This window comes from Nuphar pumila, chromosome 12 (assembly GCF_984573655.1).
Source record: "Nuphar pumila chromosome 12, dmNupPumi1.hap1.1, whole genome shotgun sequence".
Taxonomy (NCBI): domain Eukaryota; kingdom Viridiplantae; phylum Streptophyta; class Magnoliopsida; order Nymphaeales; family Nymphaeaceae; genus Nuphar; species Nuphar pumila.
This window is the reverse complement of record NC_143260.1, coordinates 103867271-103879273: the sequence shown is the minus strand read 5'-3', so window position 1 is coordinate 103879273 and position 12003 is coordinate 103867271.

The window sequence follows — 12003 nt, the reverse complement described above, 5'->3', positions numbered from 1 at the left end:
TCACAGTTATCGTATCAAACCATACAATAACAAAAATGCAAAACCAGAGTACATCAATATCAATTGAATTGAATTAAATAAAGTTTAAATTATTCACAATCATCCAATTACAAAACCATTCTTAAACCCAATGTCAAAGCCAACTAAACCCTCAAAACATGAGAAACTAAAACCACCACCTTGACAGGTAATATGCAAAGTTCAAGAACAACTGAATAGTGTAAGATCACTTAGCCTCCTCAGAATCTTAAAAAAATTATAAGTAAAAGGATCAGACAACCCGAGTCTGAATAGACAATAACATACTTGCATAATGCACAATGTCAAAATACATTCAAATACAACCTCATATATAAATCATGTAACACACATATTAGCGGACAATAACATAAAATCATAATAACAACAAAATAGCACATCAATTAATACACATTCATTCATGCTAAGATTTGTATGAATGCAATAGATTATGCACATGCATGAACATTTAAAAAATGTATGAATATATACAAGATGCATGAACTTACCATTTCAGTGCTGCAAGTCCTTCATAAATGAGTAAGTTCATATCTTCAATTATCGTTTTCATGCTTAAATGATGCATACAATGTTTTATCTATATGCAATTCATATTTTTGTTTTAATTGTTAATATATGTTTATAGGTACAATACATACACTTTTAGTATGGAGGTACGATCCAGGTTTGTATTTTCAAGTAATTGTGTCTTATTAACCTACATGACTACTTCAGAGAGAGAAATATAATATTTTAGAGAGAGTTCTCAACTTTCTGTAACCCGATATATTGGATTTTACTCATGAATTTTACCTATCATACCGTGGACAAATCATGGTAGTTCTCCTGATTACAGGCTCTGTAGGTGGGGGTCAAAGAAACCTTTTATGCTAAACAATATCTCCACAGAACCGTCAGTATCATGCTTACTCTCTCAACAAGCCACAAGAGAATTAACTTTATTTTGATTTCTTAATTAACTCTCTTATTAATCATGTCAATGCAAACACGCAACCACATTAACGGGTTTATATGCAACAATATTCATTATACTTCATACATACTTTTGATTAGCCTCTGCCATAAAATCTATACAATAATGCAATCATTATGCATTTACACAGTCAAGGTATACTAATCATTTATATTTATGCTTGCACAATTCAATCAAGAATGAAATGCATTCAATTGACATGCATATCAGCCAAATATCTCATTTAAGCATCAATAAATATGCTGCGTAAAGTAAAACACAACTAGGCACCAATGCATGTTATACTGTGTTGTTCGAATCCCTGTTAACCCAATTTTGAAAAACCCACCAAAAATTACAGAAATCGAATTTCACTCCTAAAATTTTACTCGGTCTGCCCCAACATCGTAGGAACACAGTTCAAAAAATAGAACTGCAAAATCAGTCATAATAAAATCAAAAAATTCTAGGACTGAACCATGTTTAGAAAAAATATAAGACAGATCATGTCAATTGCAGAAATTTATCTTGGATTGAAGAATTTCCCAAGACTTACAGAAATATCTTTTGACAAAATCTGTTTCACATAATCTTTTTATACATGTTAGCTTTCACCAAGACTTTTCATAATTTATTTTGATTAGTTTTGATTAGGGTTTCAAAACTTTCAAAATCTTTGGTCGGAACAGTCCGACTAACAGGTTAGAAAACCTCAAAATACATGATTTTCTAGTCCAATGGTTTTGGGAGAAGGGCAAAGGTCCTAGGATCTCAGATTATCTTCGATGTGAGATCCAAGTCAATCAAACACACCCATAGAAGAGGGTGTTTGTTCTACCCCTTTCACAAGAAATAGGGTCTTTTTCTCGCCATGGGTAAAATGTACATCCCAGTAATATTTAGGTGGTGGGACCCACATATTAAATGGAGGAGAGCCATTTTGCCATCAAAATCAAGTTGCACACCTTTCCCGACTGACTTTCCTTGCATTTTGTCGCTTTAGGGGGTGTTTGTGTGTCACAAAAAAATCAGGTTTTTCATGGCGTGTATTTCTGCGGAGCCCACGATGCCAATACAAACATGGCATCACGAATTTGCATCAATGCATGTGTCATTTTACACGATGGACCCTCCTTTTTCATATAAAAACGGTTCTCGTGGAGTGCAAAGTCCGATTCTGTTTCCACGGTAGTGGAATCTACGGAAGGGGTGCCCATTCCATGACAAGCAAACACCCCATTAGTCGCAAAGGGCTTTGTAGCCCTCAGGTAGTGTTTGGATGCAACCACTTATCCAGATAAACTGGAGAAGGTGTGATCTTCTATTATAGATGATCATGCGATTTGTCAACTTATCCTTTTTATCCGGGTATTATAAGGATTATATGAACCAAACTCCGTTCATACATATTAAAATAATATTTTTTGTCCTTTTTAGGGTTGGACACCCAGATTCTAATTGGACCTCCTTCTTCATTAGCAAACCCTAACCCTATAGGATTTGGTACGGGTCAAGTTCAGGTCAAATCCCCAATACTTTGACGGTGTGTGTGCATGTTATGGAAAAGAAAGGCTTTCTACAAAGAATGCACGCAACCCTGTGCATTTCCACAGGCCCCACCAGCATGACCCAAACACAAGCTCCTCTTTCCCCGTTGAAAGAGGAACTCATTTTTAATGTTGGACCTCCCTTTCCACGGTAATGGTTCCCGTGGGAGGTGGTCAGACTCATATTCCGTGGAAAAGAGCTCCTTGATAAAAAACTACCGTGGAGCTCTCTTCTGTGGCACAAACTAAGCAGCTTCAGCCTAAAACATAAGCACACGGGCCAGGGTCATGAGTCCTGTGCAAATCGGTTGAACCCAGGATCGGGTTTTGCAATTTTTGGCTGTTTCAGATCCGATTCTGATCTAAATCCACATGTATGTGGCTGTTCCGTATCAGAATCGTTTGCATCCCTATGTCCTGGGTCTTGGGTTGTTAAGACCCAGGTCAAAATTCTTGGTATGACTGGGTTAGCAGCAGGTCAGGCCTTGGTCTGCTGGCTTTAAATGAACCATGCCTAGCCCAGCCTGACTCGACTCCCACCCCTTGCAAGTCATGCGGGTCATGCATAATCTGAATATGGCGGTCAATAGGTAAGGTATGATCCGGTCTGGCCCATTAAGTGACTCGGTTATCGGTGAGGATTCTTCGACATCAAAATAATAAGATACCCCAAAAAAAAAAAATGGGGTGCCGCTTGTCTGGTATGAGAAGCTAGTGCACGTTACCTTGTGTTGGGACGTTGCAGGTTCAAAACCCAATGGTAGAGTTGTATTACTGGTAGGGTTGGAGCGGGGGCAGGGGACAAGGTCTCCACTCCCACCCCATCTCAAAATTCTGCCAGCCATCTCTGGTGCCATCCTCACACGCCATTTGATTTTAACCTTCATCCCCATTTCTTGTCCTCTATCTCCGGTCCAAACGGGGCCAGGGATCCACAAACATCCATGAAGAAAGAGAGGAAGGTTTGCTAACAAGGATTGGGGATGAGAGAAAGCGTAAGCTCATCCCCGCATGAGTTTTAGTTTTAACCTCCATCCCTCCTTCATCCCCATTTCATATCCTCCATCTCCGATCCAAACAGGGCGAGGTGGGACGGGTTCCGCTTCCTCGTCCACTGCCATCCCTATGCCTAACCCCAACTCGCCTTTCAAATATATATATATATATATATATATACTAGCATATTGGGTCGGACGCATAGGGATTTGAGTATTATATGGACCCCGTTCTGGTTATAAATTAGAATTATGATTTGGCTAGGTCTGGTTTGTGATATCTATATTAATGGTACCTGAGATTGGTTGTGCCTAAGTCACGTCTGTGTTAAGACCCAGATCCAGACTTGGTACCATATCTAAAAAGGTCTCTAGTTCAGGTCCGACTCAGTGACAACATAGTAAACAAAAGCTTAAAATGCAGCTAGTACCAAGCAAAATCTCATGAGAAATTAAAAATTTTATTGGCAAAATATCAGCAAAGTAAATAAATTATGAAATAAGGAAATTTATAAAAGACTAAATTCAATAGGATATTTTTTCCTGAGATGTAGCTAATATAAATGTAAATATCATGATAAAATCGTGATATCTTCTTTTAAATGTTAATATCATGATATTTTGAAGATATCACATTATATAATTTGGCCATTGAAAATGGCAGTAACTAAAATAGTGCCATTGTCCTGCTGCTTATCCAAAAATAAGGGCATATTTTAGATTAAAAATGTTGGTTAGGGAAGAAATTAACATAAGCTGAAGAAACAATCCTGCTTTGTGAACTCAACAACTAAACCATAAAAATATTTAGAAAATGACCGTATTGTACAAAAAAAATGACATGTTTTCTCAAATACCCCCACAATTTTTGAAATCCACCACCATGGTGAATATCACAAATAGCCACTTTGTTAGGACCTTTTTACCCTTTGCATATACGAAACTCACAAACCTTTTTACCCTTGGCATATACGCACCCCATGTCGAATATCACAAATAGCCAACTCATTTTAGGAAAAATATTTTCGTTGAAGCAAAAGTTGCATTTGCACGCAAGTGTATGTGTGTTAACAATTGTTGAGATGATCAAAAGTAGGGCTGTCAAGAAAATAAAATCCACCCATCAGGGTGTACCCAAACCTGCCCAAATAACTAATTGTTCAGGTTGCGGTTCTGGTCTCTTTGGGTCAAGAAAATAAAATCCCAAACCTGCACCCATGTTAAGGAGCTTACTTTCACTAAAAATACATACCAAACACTTGGGAGTCAAGCTAGGTTGAGTGGAATATCCAACAAAAATCATAAAACAAATCTGACCCATGTCACTTGGGTCTGGTTCAGGCTGACCTGAATAATATCTTATCAGCATTTTTTATGCCCATACCTGAGAATTTGGGTTTGGCCATGTATATGATACAAACCAGACCCCTTGACAGCAAAGTAGATCTAGTATTGGGGGCCCTATCAGTGTTTGGCCCAACATTGGGGTGCCAATAGTGGCTGCCCCTTATTAAAAATGGGCCCCCTGCACCCCTTTTAATGTGAGAATGTACTTTCCTTGAACACAAGGGCCATGTGAGAATGTACTTTCCTTAGCATGAACATAAGGGTTGGCATGTTATTATACTTTCTTAAAGAACAGGTCATCCTCCAACAAAACGTAATTCTTTTTTGCCCTGTTGTTTGGGAAACTTGAATCCCAAGTGCATTGTGTGTTTTTCTAATACTTTTGGTAGTAGTGTGCTACAGTTTCTCCAACACCCTTTATTGTTTCAGAGCAATAGTACTTTCGAAACAGTGCATCGGGGATTGAATTGGCAACTCCGACGCCAAAATTTCACAAGAGGATGTTTTTGGCAACTCCATCCCAGCAACATGCTTTGGAAATGCATGGAAGTGTTACCATCCCAAAGCAAAAAAACTCCAAAACAGAGCCTTAGTGTTATGTCTTTGATGCAACTGCGGGAGCAAAGCGAACCAGGTTCAGGATCCTTTTTTTTGTTTTGGATTCAGTGTGGATATCAAATCTATTTGAGATCCATAATAAGATTAAGGGTTTTATTAATTTCTTATAACTGTAATGTGGATTTGTAGATGATTGGTTGATGAATGAATTTCTAATATTTTTATTCAATTTAATTGCTTATTTTTCACTAAGTTTGAGTTTTCATAGTTTAGTTGCGGAGGAGTAGTTTGTAGAGGTAGATTTTCTAGTGACCTCAAATTCAGGGTTTGGTGCAGTGAGTGATGTTGATCATATAGACATAAGAATGTTGAATATTAATGAGTGTGGAGGTTGATTTTTTTTTTTAAAGGCAAGCTGAGGTTAAGCGGATCCCTACCAGAACAACAACAGCCTCATATGATAGAGGGATTGGATCATGGGCCTTTTAGCTTGACACAAGACCCCTCTTACCACATGGGATATCACCTTGGTGTTCTTTGGTGGAAATACAATCTGATATGTATTGATACAATTGGGACGAAGGAAATAGCTGTGAATCCTCTTACTAAAGGGCTTGCACCAGAATTGTATTCCCAACATGAAAAGAGGATGGGTCTTTTTTATTCCTTCTGATGTATGACAATACATTTTGTGATCACATTTGTGTGTATTTGATTCTCTATGGCTTTGTAAATTGTTGATTTTGCATAAAGGATATCTCATATGGGTTAGAGAGAATAGCAAAATAACAATATTAAAGGACCAATAGAATAGGTAAAAGACCAATCTATTCATAAAAGTAATTTCTACATGCCTAAGCATTGAAGGTGAATTATAGTGTATTACATAAGAATATGACATTTCATAAATGAGTGTTCATCTCCATGACTCATATGATTCATCATTGTGATAAAGGGTGGCATGTGAACCTACATAAAGAATTAAATCGAGATAACAATATACACCTCGATTTAGTACACTTTTGGTGTCAATGGGTCAAGTGGGAGAATGTTGGATACAATGAGTCTGGGTCCAACCCACAAGGTGACCCGGTTTGACAGCCATTAGTGGGTCACATAATGGGGTTAGTGGGTGGGAGTTATGTGAATGTGGAGAGACCACATTCATGTAACTGTCTATTTCTCCTACTATATAAGGGGGTAGGATGCTACGGAGATGATGAGAGATTTGTAGTTGCAAGCCTACCCAAATTTCACATTCAGTTTACGTGGTACAGGGTCCTGCTCATCGTCGACCGGCTGAGGAGAACATCGAATACCCTGCACGCACTCTATGGCGAATACAAGTATGCTTTCTGTGTTTGTTTTACGAAAATCGCCAACATTGGGTTATGGGCCCACAGAGTCCCACGCATTCTGCTGCGCGTGCAGGCATGTAGGGCCTTTCGGCATTTTTTTTGAATTTTGGCCATGCATCGGTACTGCTGGCTGCATGTCACCGTGGGGTGACATGGGTCACCGATCTTTTCAACAGTCTGTCGCAAACAACGACAGATGATGGGGATGTTGTATATTCCTCGAAGGTTGTTTCCATGGTGCTACAGCCTTCACCGGCAAACAGACCCTTATGTGATTGCCCATCGTCGCGGGGCGACGTGGGTATCCGATCGATGTCAACTGTCACTGTGAGGCGACTGCCATTTTCGACAGTCGTACGCCAGTGGCGATTGCAACCCTGACGACCCTCTGTTAAAAAAAATAGAGGATAGAGGGGAGGATCACCTGTGGCCATCGTGCCGAGGGATGTTTTGCCAACGCCAGGATCGCCGCAGGAAGCATCACCAGTGGAGGGGTGTGGTTGTTGGGTTGCATGTAATCGGCCGTTCATTGCCATGAGGTGATGTGGTTCGTCGGTTACCGATCGATCCTCACCGACAGAGGTAAACCCCCACGTCTTCTGTGGTCGTTGGGCTGCAGAGGGGTTTACCCTCGTCGGTGTGCTTTCGCTTGAACATGTCGCCGGTAGATGGCGAAAGGGGTTTAAAAAAAAAACTTTCTCTGCTCTGTCAGGTTTGATGTCGTTTTCCCCCGGTATCTGGCAGGCGACGTATGTCGCTGGCAAGCGACGTGGGTCGCCGATGGGGCAACGTGGGTCGCCGATGGGGCGACGCAGGCTGCCGGCATTGACCGACAGCTCCGACGATGGACATTTAAAAAAAAAAAGGTAAATGTCAGCCCCTTACCTGTCGTCGGCTGAGCACTGACGCCAGTCATCGTATGGCAATGTGGGTCGCTGTGGGGTGATGAAAAGGGGAGATGCTTTGCTTCTTCAGCCGATCGGGGTTGATGGCAGTTTCGCCATGGTCATCGACAGGAAGAGTGTTGCCGGAGGTACATCGCCGGAGGAGGTGACCATCATCGACGTCGGTCGTCATATGACAACGTGGGTCACCGTGGGGCGAAGAAGGGGAGAAATCCTTCGGTTTCTCAGTAAAACGCAAACAAAAACTGAGGGTTTTTGTTTGATTTTAATAATGAAAACAAGATCAGGTCTGCTGTTTTATTGGATCGGACCAAGACCCATAATGGTTTCAGGTCTGATCCACACCGGACCCGAGTCCTTGTTTGGATCGAGTCCACTTAGGATTATGGGTGGCAATCGGGTCGGGTTGGTGGGTTGGTGGGTCGACCCAGTGGGTTGGCGGGCTAGCATACCTCAACCCGAACCCGACACATTTATTAAACAGGTCGGCTGTGGCAAACACGAACCTGCCCCGTTTATTAAACGGGTAACCCGACACGACCCGCCAACCCGTTTAATAAACGGCTTGGGTCGGGTAAACGGATTGGCGGGTTGACCCGCCTGCCTAACCCGTTTATTAAACGGGTCAGCCGAGTTGGCGGGTTGGCATACCTCTAACACGAACCCGACTCATTTAATAAACGGGTTAGGGGGGTCGACCCGTTTATTAAACGAGTTAGTTTAAGCCAAACCTGAACCCGCCTAAGAGGCAGGTTGGCGGGTCGTGTCAGGTTTTGCCACCCCTATTTAGGACTAGGTCAGACCCGGGTCCAGTTCAAACTGGGTCAGACCTAGATCTAGTTCGGACTGGGTCAGACCCGAGTTCACTTTGTACCAGGTTAGACCCGGATCCTATTTGAACCAGATTGGATCCATACTACTGGAGGATCCAGGCACTATTTGGCATGAGCCAGATCAGGAACTGATTCAGCCCTTTTCGAGACCAGTTCAGAGTCGTTTTTGATCGGTTTCTTCTAGTTTTTCACTGGTTCTGAGATGCTAAGACCTCATTTTCATAAACATAAGAAAATACAAGGATTTTGGCATACGGTTATAGGATTTTATAAACTTTTATTCATATTTGGTATTGGTTCATAAGGTTCAGAACTGGTTCGGACCCTTGGTTGACCGGTTTGGGGTCATTTCAAATCGGTTCGGGGTGTTTTCTGACTGGTTCCTGCTTGAGGACCCTGGGTTTTACCCATATAAGCATGTTTTTGTTATTTTTCATGCTTTATAAAGTGTTTATTCTAAATAATGCATGACTTATGCATGTTAATTCATGTGTTTTGTGTTGGTTAAGTTGTGCAGAATGATTTTAAGCATGAATTATGACTAAATTCATGACAATTAGTTTATGTATATTAGTTGAAGCATGAACTAATATTATGTCATGAATACTTATATTATGTCATGAATATACATGCATTAAAATATGTGCATGGACGTGCTCCATAATACAAATAGGTTTTAGTTTAAAGATCTTGATTGACCGATTCATGTAATCACCAAAGTGATCGAAATCGTGTTGATTAAGAATTCTTTGGACCATATTAAGATTCGTTATTATGGTTGTGTGTGAGTTTATGAAACATTGATTCTACCCAAAGATAGGTCGTTGTGTTCCAAATTTACACAGGGTGTTATAGTAGATGTGTTTTTCAGCTCATTAAGCATGTTTGTACCTAAAGGTATAATGTTGAATTGCCTCTGATTACATGTGCTAGTTTCACCAACTGAAGTCAATTCTTTGAGAATTGAAGAGATAGAGCAACTATGAGTATTGTTGTTTCTACCAAAGTAGAACGATAATAGCTCAACTATGATTGTCTCAGAAAAAGGTGAAAATAAAGGGTCTCACTTTTACTTTTTTAACACGAGTCTTGATTGAACAATAATAGTAATGTCTTTTTGTTTTCGTTTCTTATTGTATCAGGTTCCTTCCTTATGGACAGTTCTAGTAATATTCTCCTTTTAGACGGATCTAACTTTTCAGATTAGAAAGAAATCGTGTTATTCACTTTGGGCTATATGGATTTAGATTTGACCCTTAGAATTGATGAACCTTCCGCTCTAACAGAGAAGAGTAGAGTCGATCAGAAGGTTGCCTCTGAGAAGTGGGAGCGCTCAAACAGACTTAGCCTGTTGCTTTTGCAATCTCAGGTGGCTAAGAATATTCGATGTGCCATTCCTCACTGTGGGACAGTGAAGGAATTTTTGGGAGTCATTGAGACTCAATTCATCACTTCTAATAAGGCAAGGGCAAGTACGCTCATATCCACTCCTTGGTCCATCTGATCTTAACCTCATTACCTACTGAGTATGGACCCTTCAAAAATTTCTACAACACAAATAATGATGAGTGGTCTTTTAATGACCTTTTGACAAAGTGTGTTGAAGAAGATGAGAGATTGAAGGGTGAGAGGGTGTCAAGTGCACATATGGTCTCTCATAAGAATAAACAGAGATCGGGGCCAAAGAAAAACTCCTTCAAGAAGAAGAATCAGAAAAAAGCCACTAGGGAAAGTTCAAACTCTCAAGCGAAAGCTAAATCTCAGTCGGGAGGCTCTTTTATCAAGTGTTTCTTTTGCAAAAAGAATGAGCATAAGAAGGTGGTTATTTTGAAGTACAAAAAGTGGCTCTAAAATAAAGGTAATAAGTCATTTATTTCTCATGATTGCAATTTAATTTATGCTTTATTGCATAGTTGGTGGATTGATTCTGGTGCCACGGTACACATTGTCAACTCTTTGCAGGCATTTTTGAACAAAAGGGAACCAACAAAGCATGAGAGAAGCATTTTTTCTGGAAATAGGATGCGCTCGCATGTCAAGAATGTTGGGACCTATAGGATTGTGTTGGAGTCAGGATTCATATTGGATTTGGTCGATACATTTTATGTTTCATCCTATAGTCGAAACCTGATTTCAATTTCAAAACTTAATAAGTTTGGCCTTGTATTTAAATTTGAAAATTCCAAACTTATTATTATGAAAAATTCAATAAATATAGGTTCTGCATATATGTGTGATGTTTGTATCGATTAAGAACCAAATTCCAAATTCGGAAATCTCACTTCAATGAGAACACAATGATTGGCAATAAACGTGGCCTAAAGGATGATCAATTCTATCTACTTTGGCATCGAAGGTTAGGACATGTCTCGAAATAGAGAGTCCAAAGACTCGTGAAAGAGAGAATTCTTGGATCCCTTGATTTTACGAATATAGATCCATGTGTTGACTGCATAAAGGCTAAGCAATCTAACATGTATAAGAAAGATGTCAAACACAACAATGAAAAGTTAGAAATAGCGCATACAGATGTGTATGGCCTCTTTTCACCGTGTTATACGGGTGAAAAGTATTTTATCACCTTTATAGATGATTACTCACGGTATATGTATCTCTACTTATTATTTGAAAAATCAGAAGTCTTTCAGGTTTTTAAGGACTTCAAGAAAGAAGTAGAGAAACAAACTAATGCAATTATTAAGATTGTCAGGTCTGATAGTGGTGGCAAATACTATGGTCATTTCACTGAGATGGAACAAAAAGAAGGGCATTGGCGTAATTTCTAAAAGAGAAAGGCATTGTATCTCAGTATACCATGCCTGGTAGTGCTTACTAGAATGGTGTAGTTGAAAGGAGAAACCGCACGCTTAAAGAAATGGTTCGAGCGATGTTGAATCACTCAAACCTTTCTTTGATCTTGTGTGATGAAGCTCTTAGGACAACAGTGCATATTTTGAATAAGGTTCTTACGAAGGTTGTTCAAAAGACTCTTTATGAGTTATGGACAGGTAGAAAATATTTTTTGTCATATATGCGCATATAGGGATGTCTGGCAGAAGCTAAATTGTATAACTCACATATAAAATCTTTTGATCCTAAGACAACTAGTGGTTTCTTCATTGGTTATTCTGAAAGGTTAAAGGGTTTTACGTTTTATTATCCATCTCAAACACCACAGATAGTGAAAACAGATAAAGCAAGATTTCTTGAAAATGGTTCTGTTGGGATAGACGCATCCTAAAATATTGATTTTGAGGAAATGCAAGGTTTAGGTTTCCCACCTGCGAAGGATAAAGGCCCAATTTTTTCTATCATTGTCCATTTGGATAATATAAGAGAAAGTTTGGTCAATGAATATCAATCTCAACTAGATCTGGTTGTTGATGAGGATATATAACAACAAAAAGATACAGAGGCTCATTTTGAACCACTTGTAGCACTTGTATGGAGGTCCACTAAAATCAGGAAA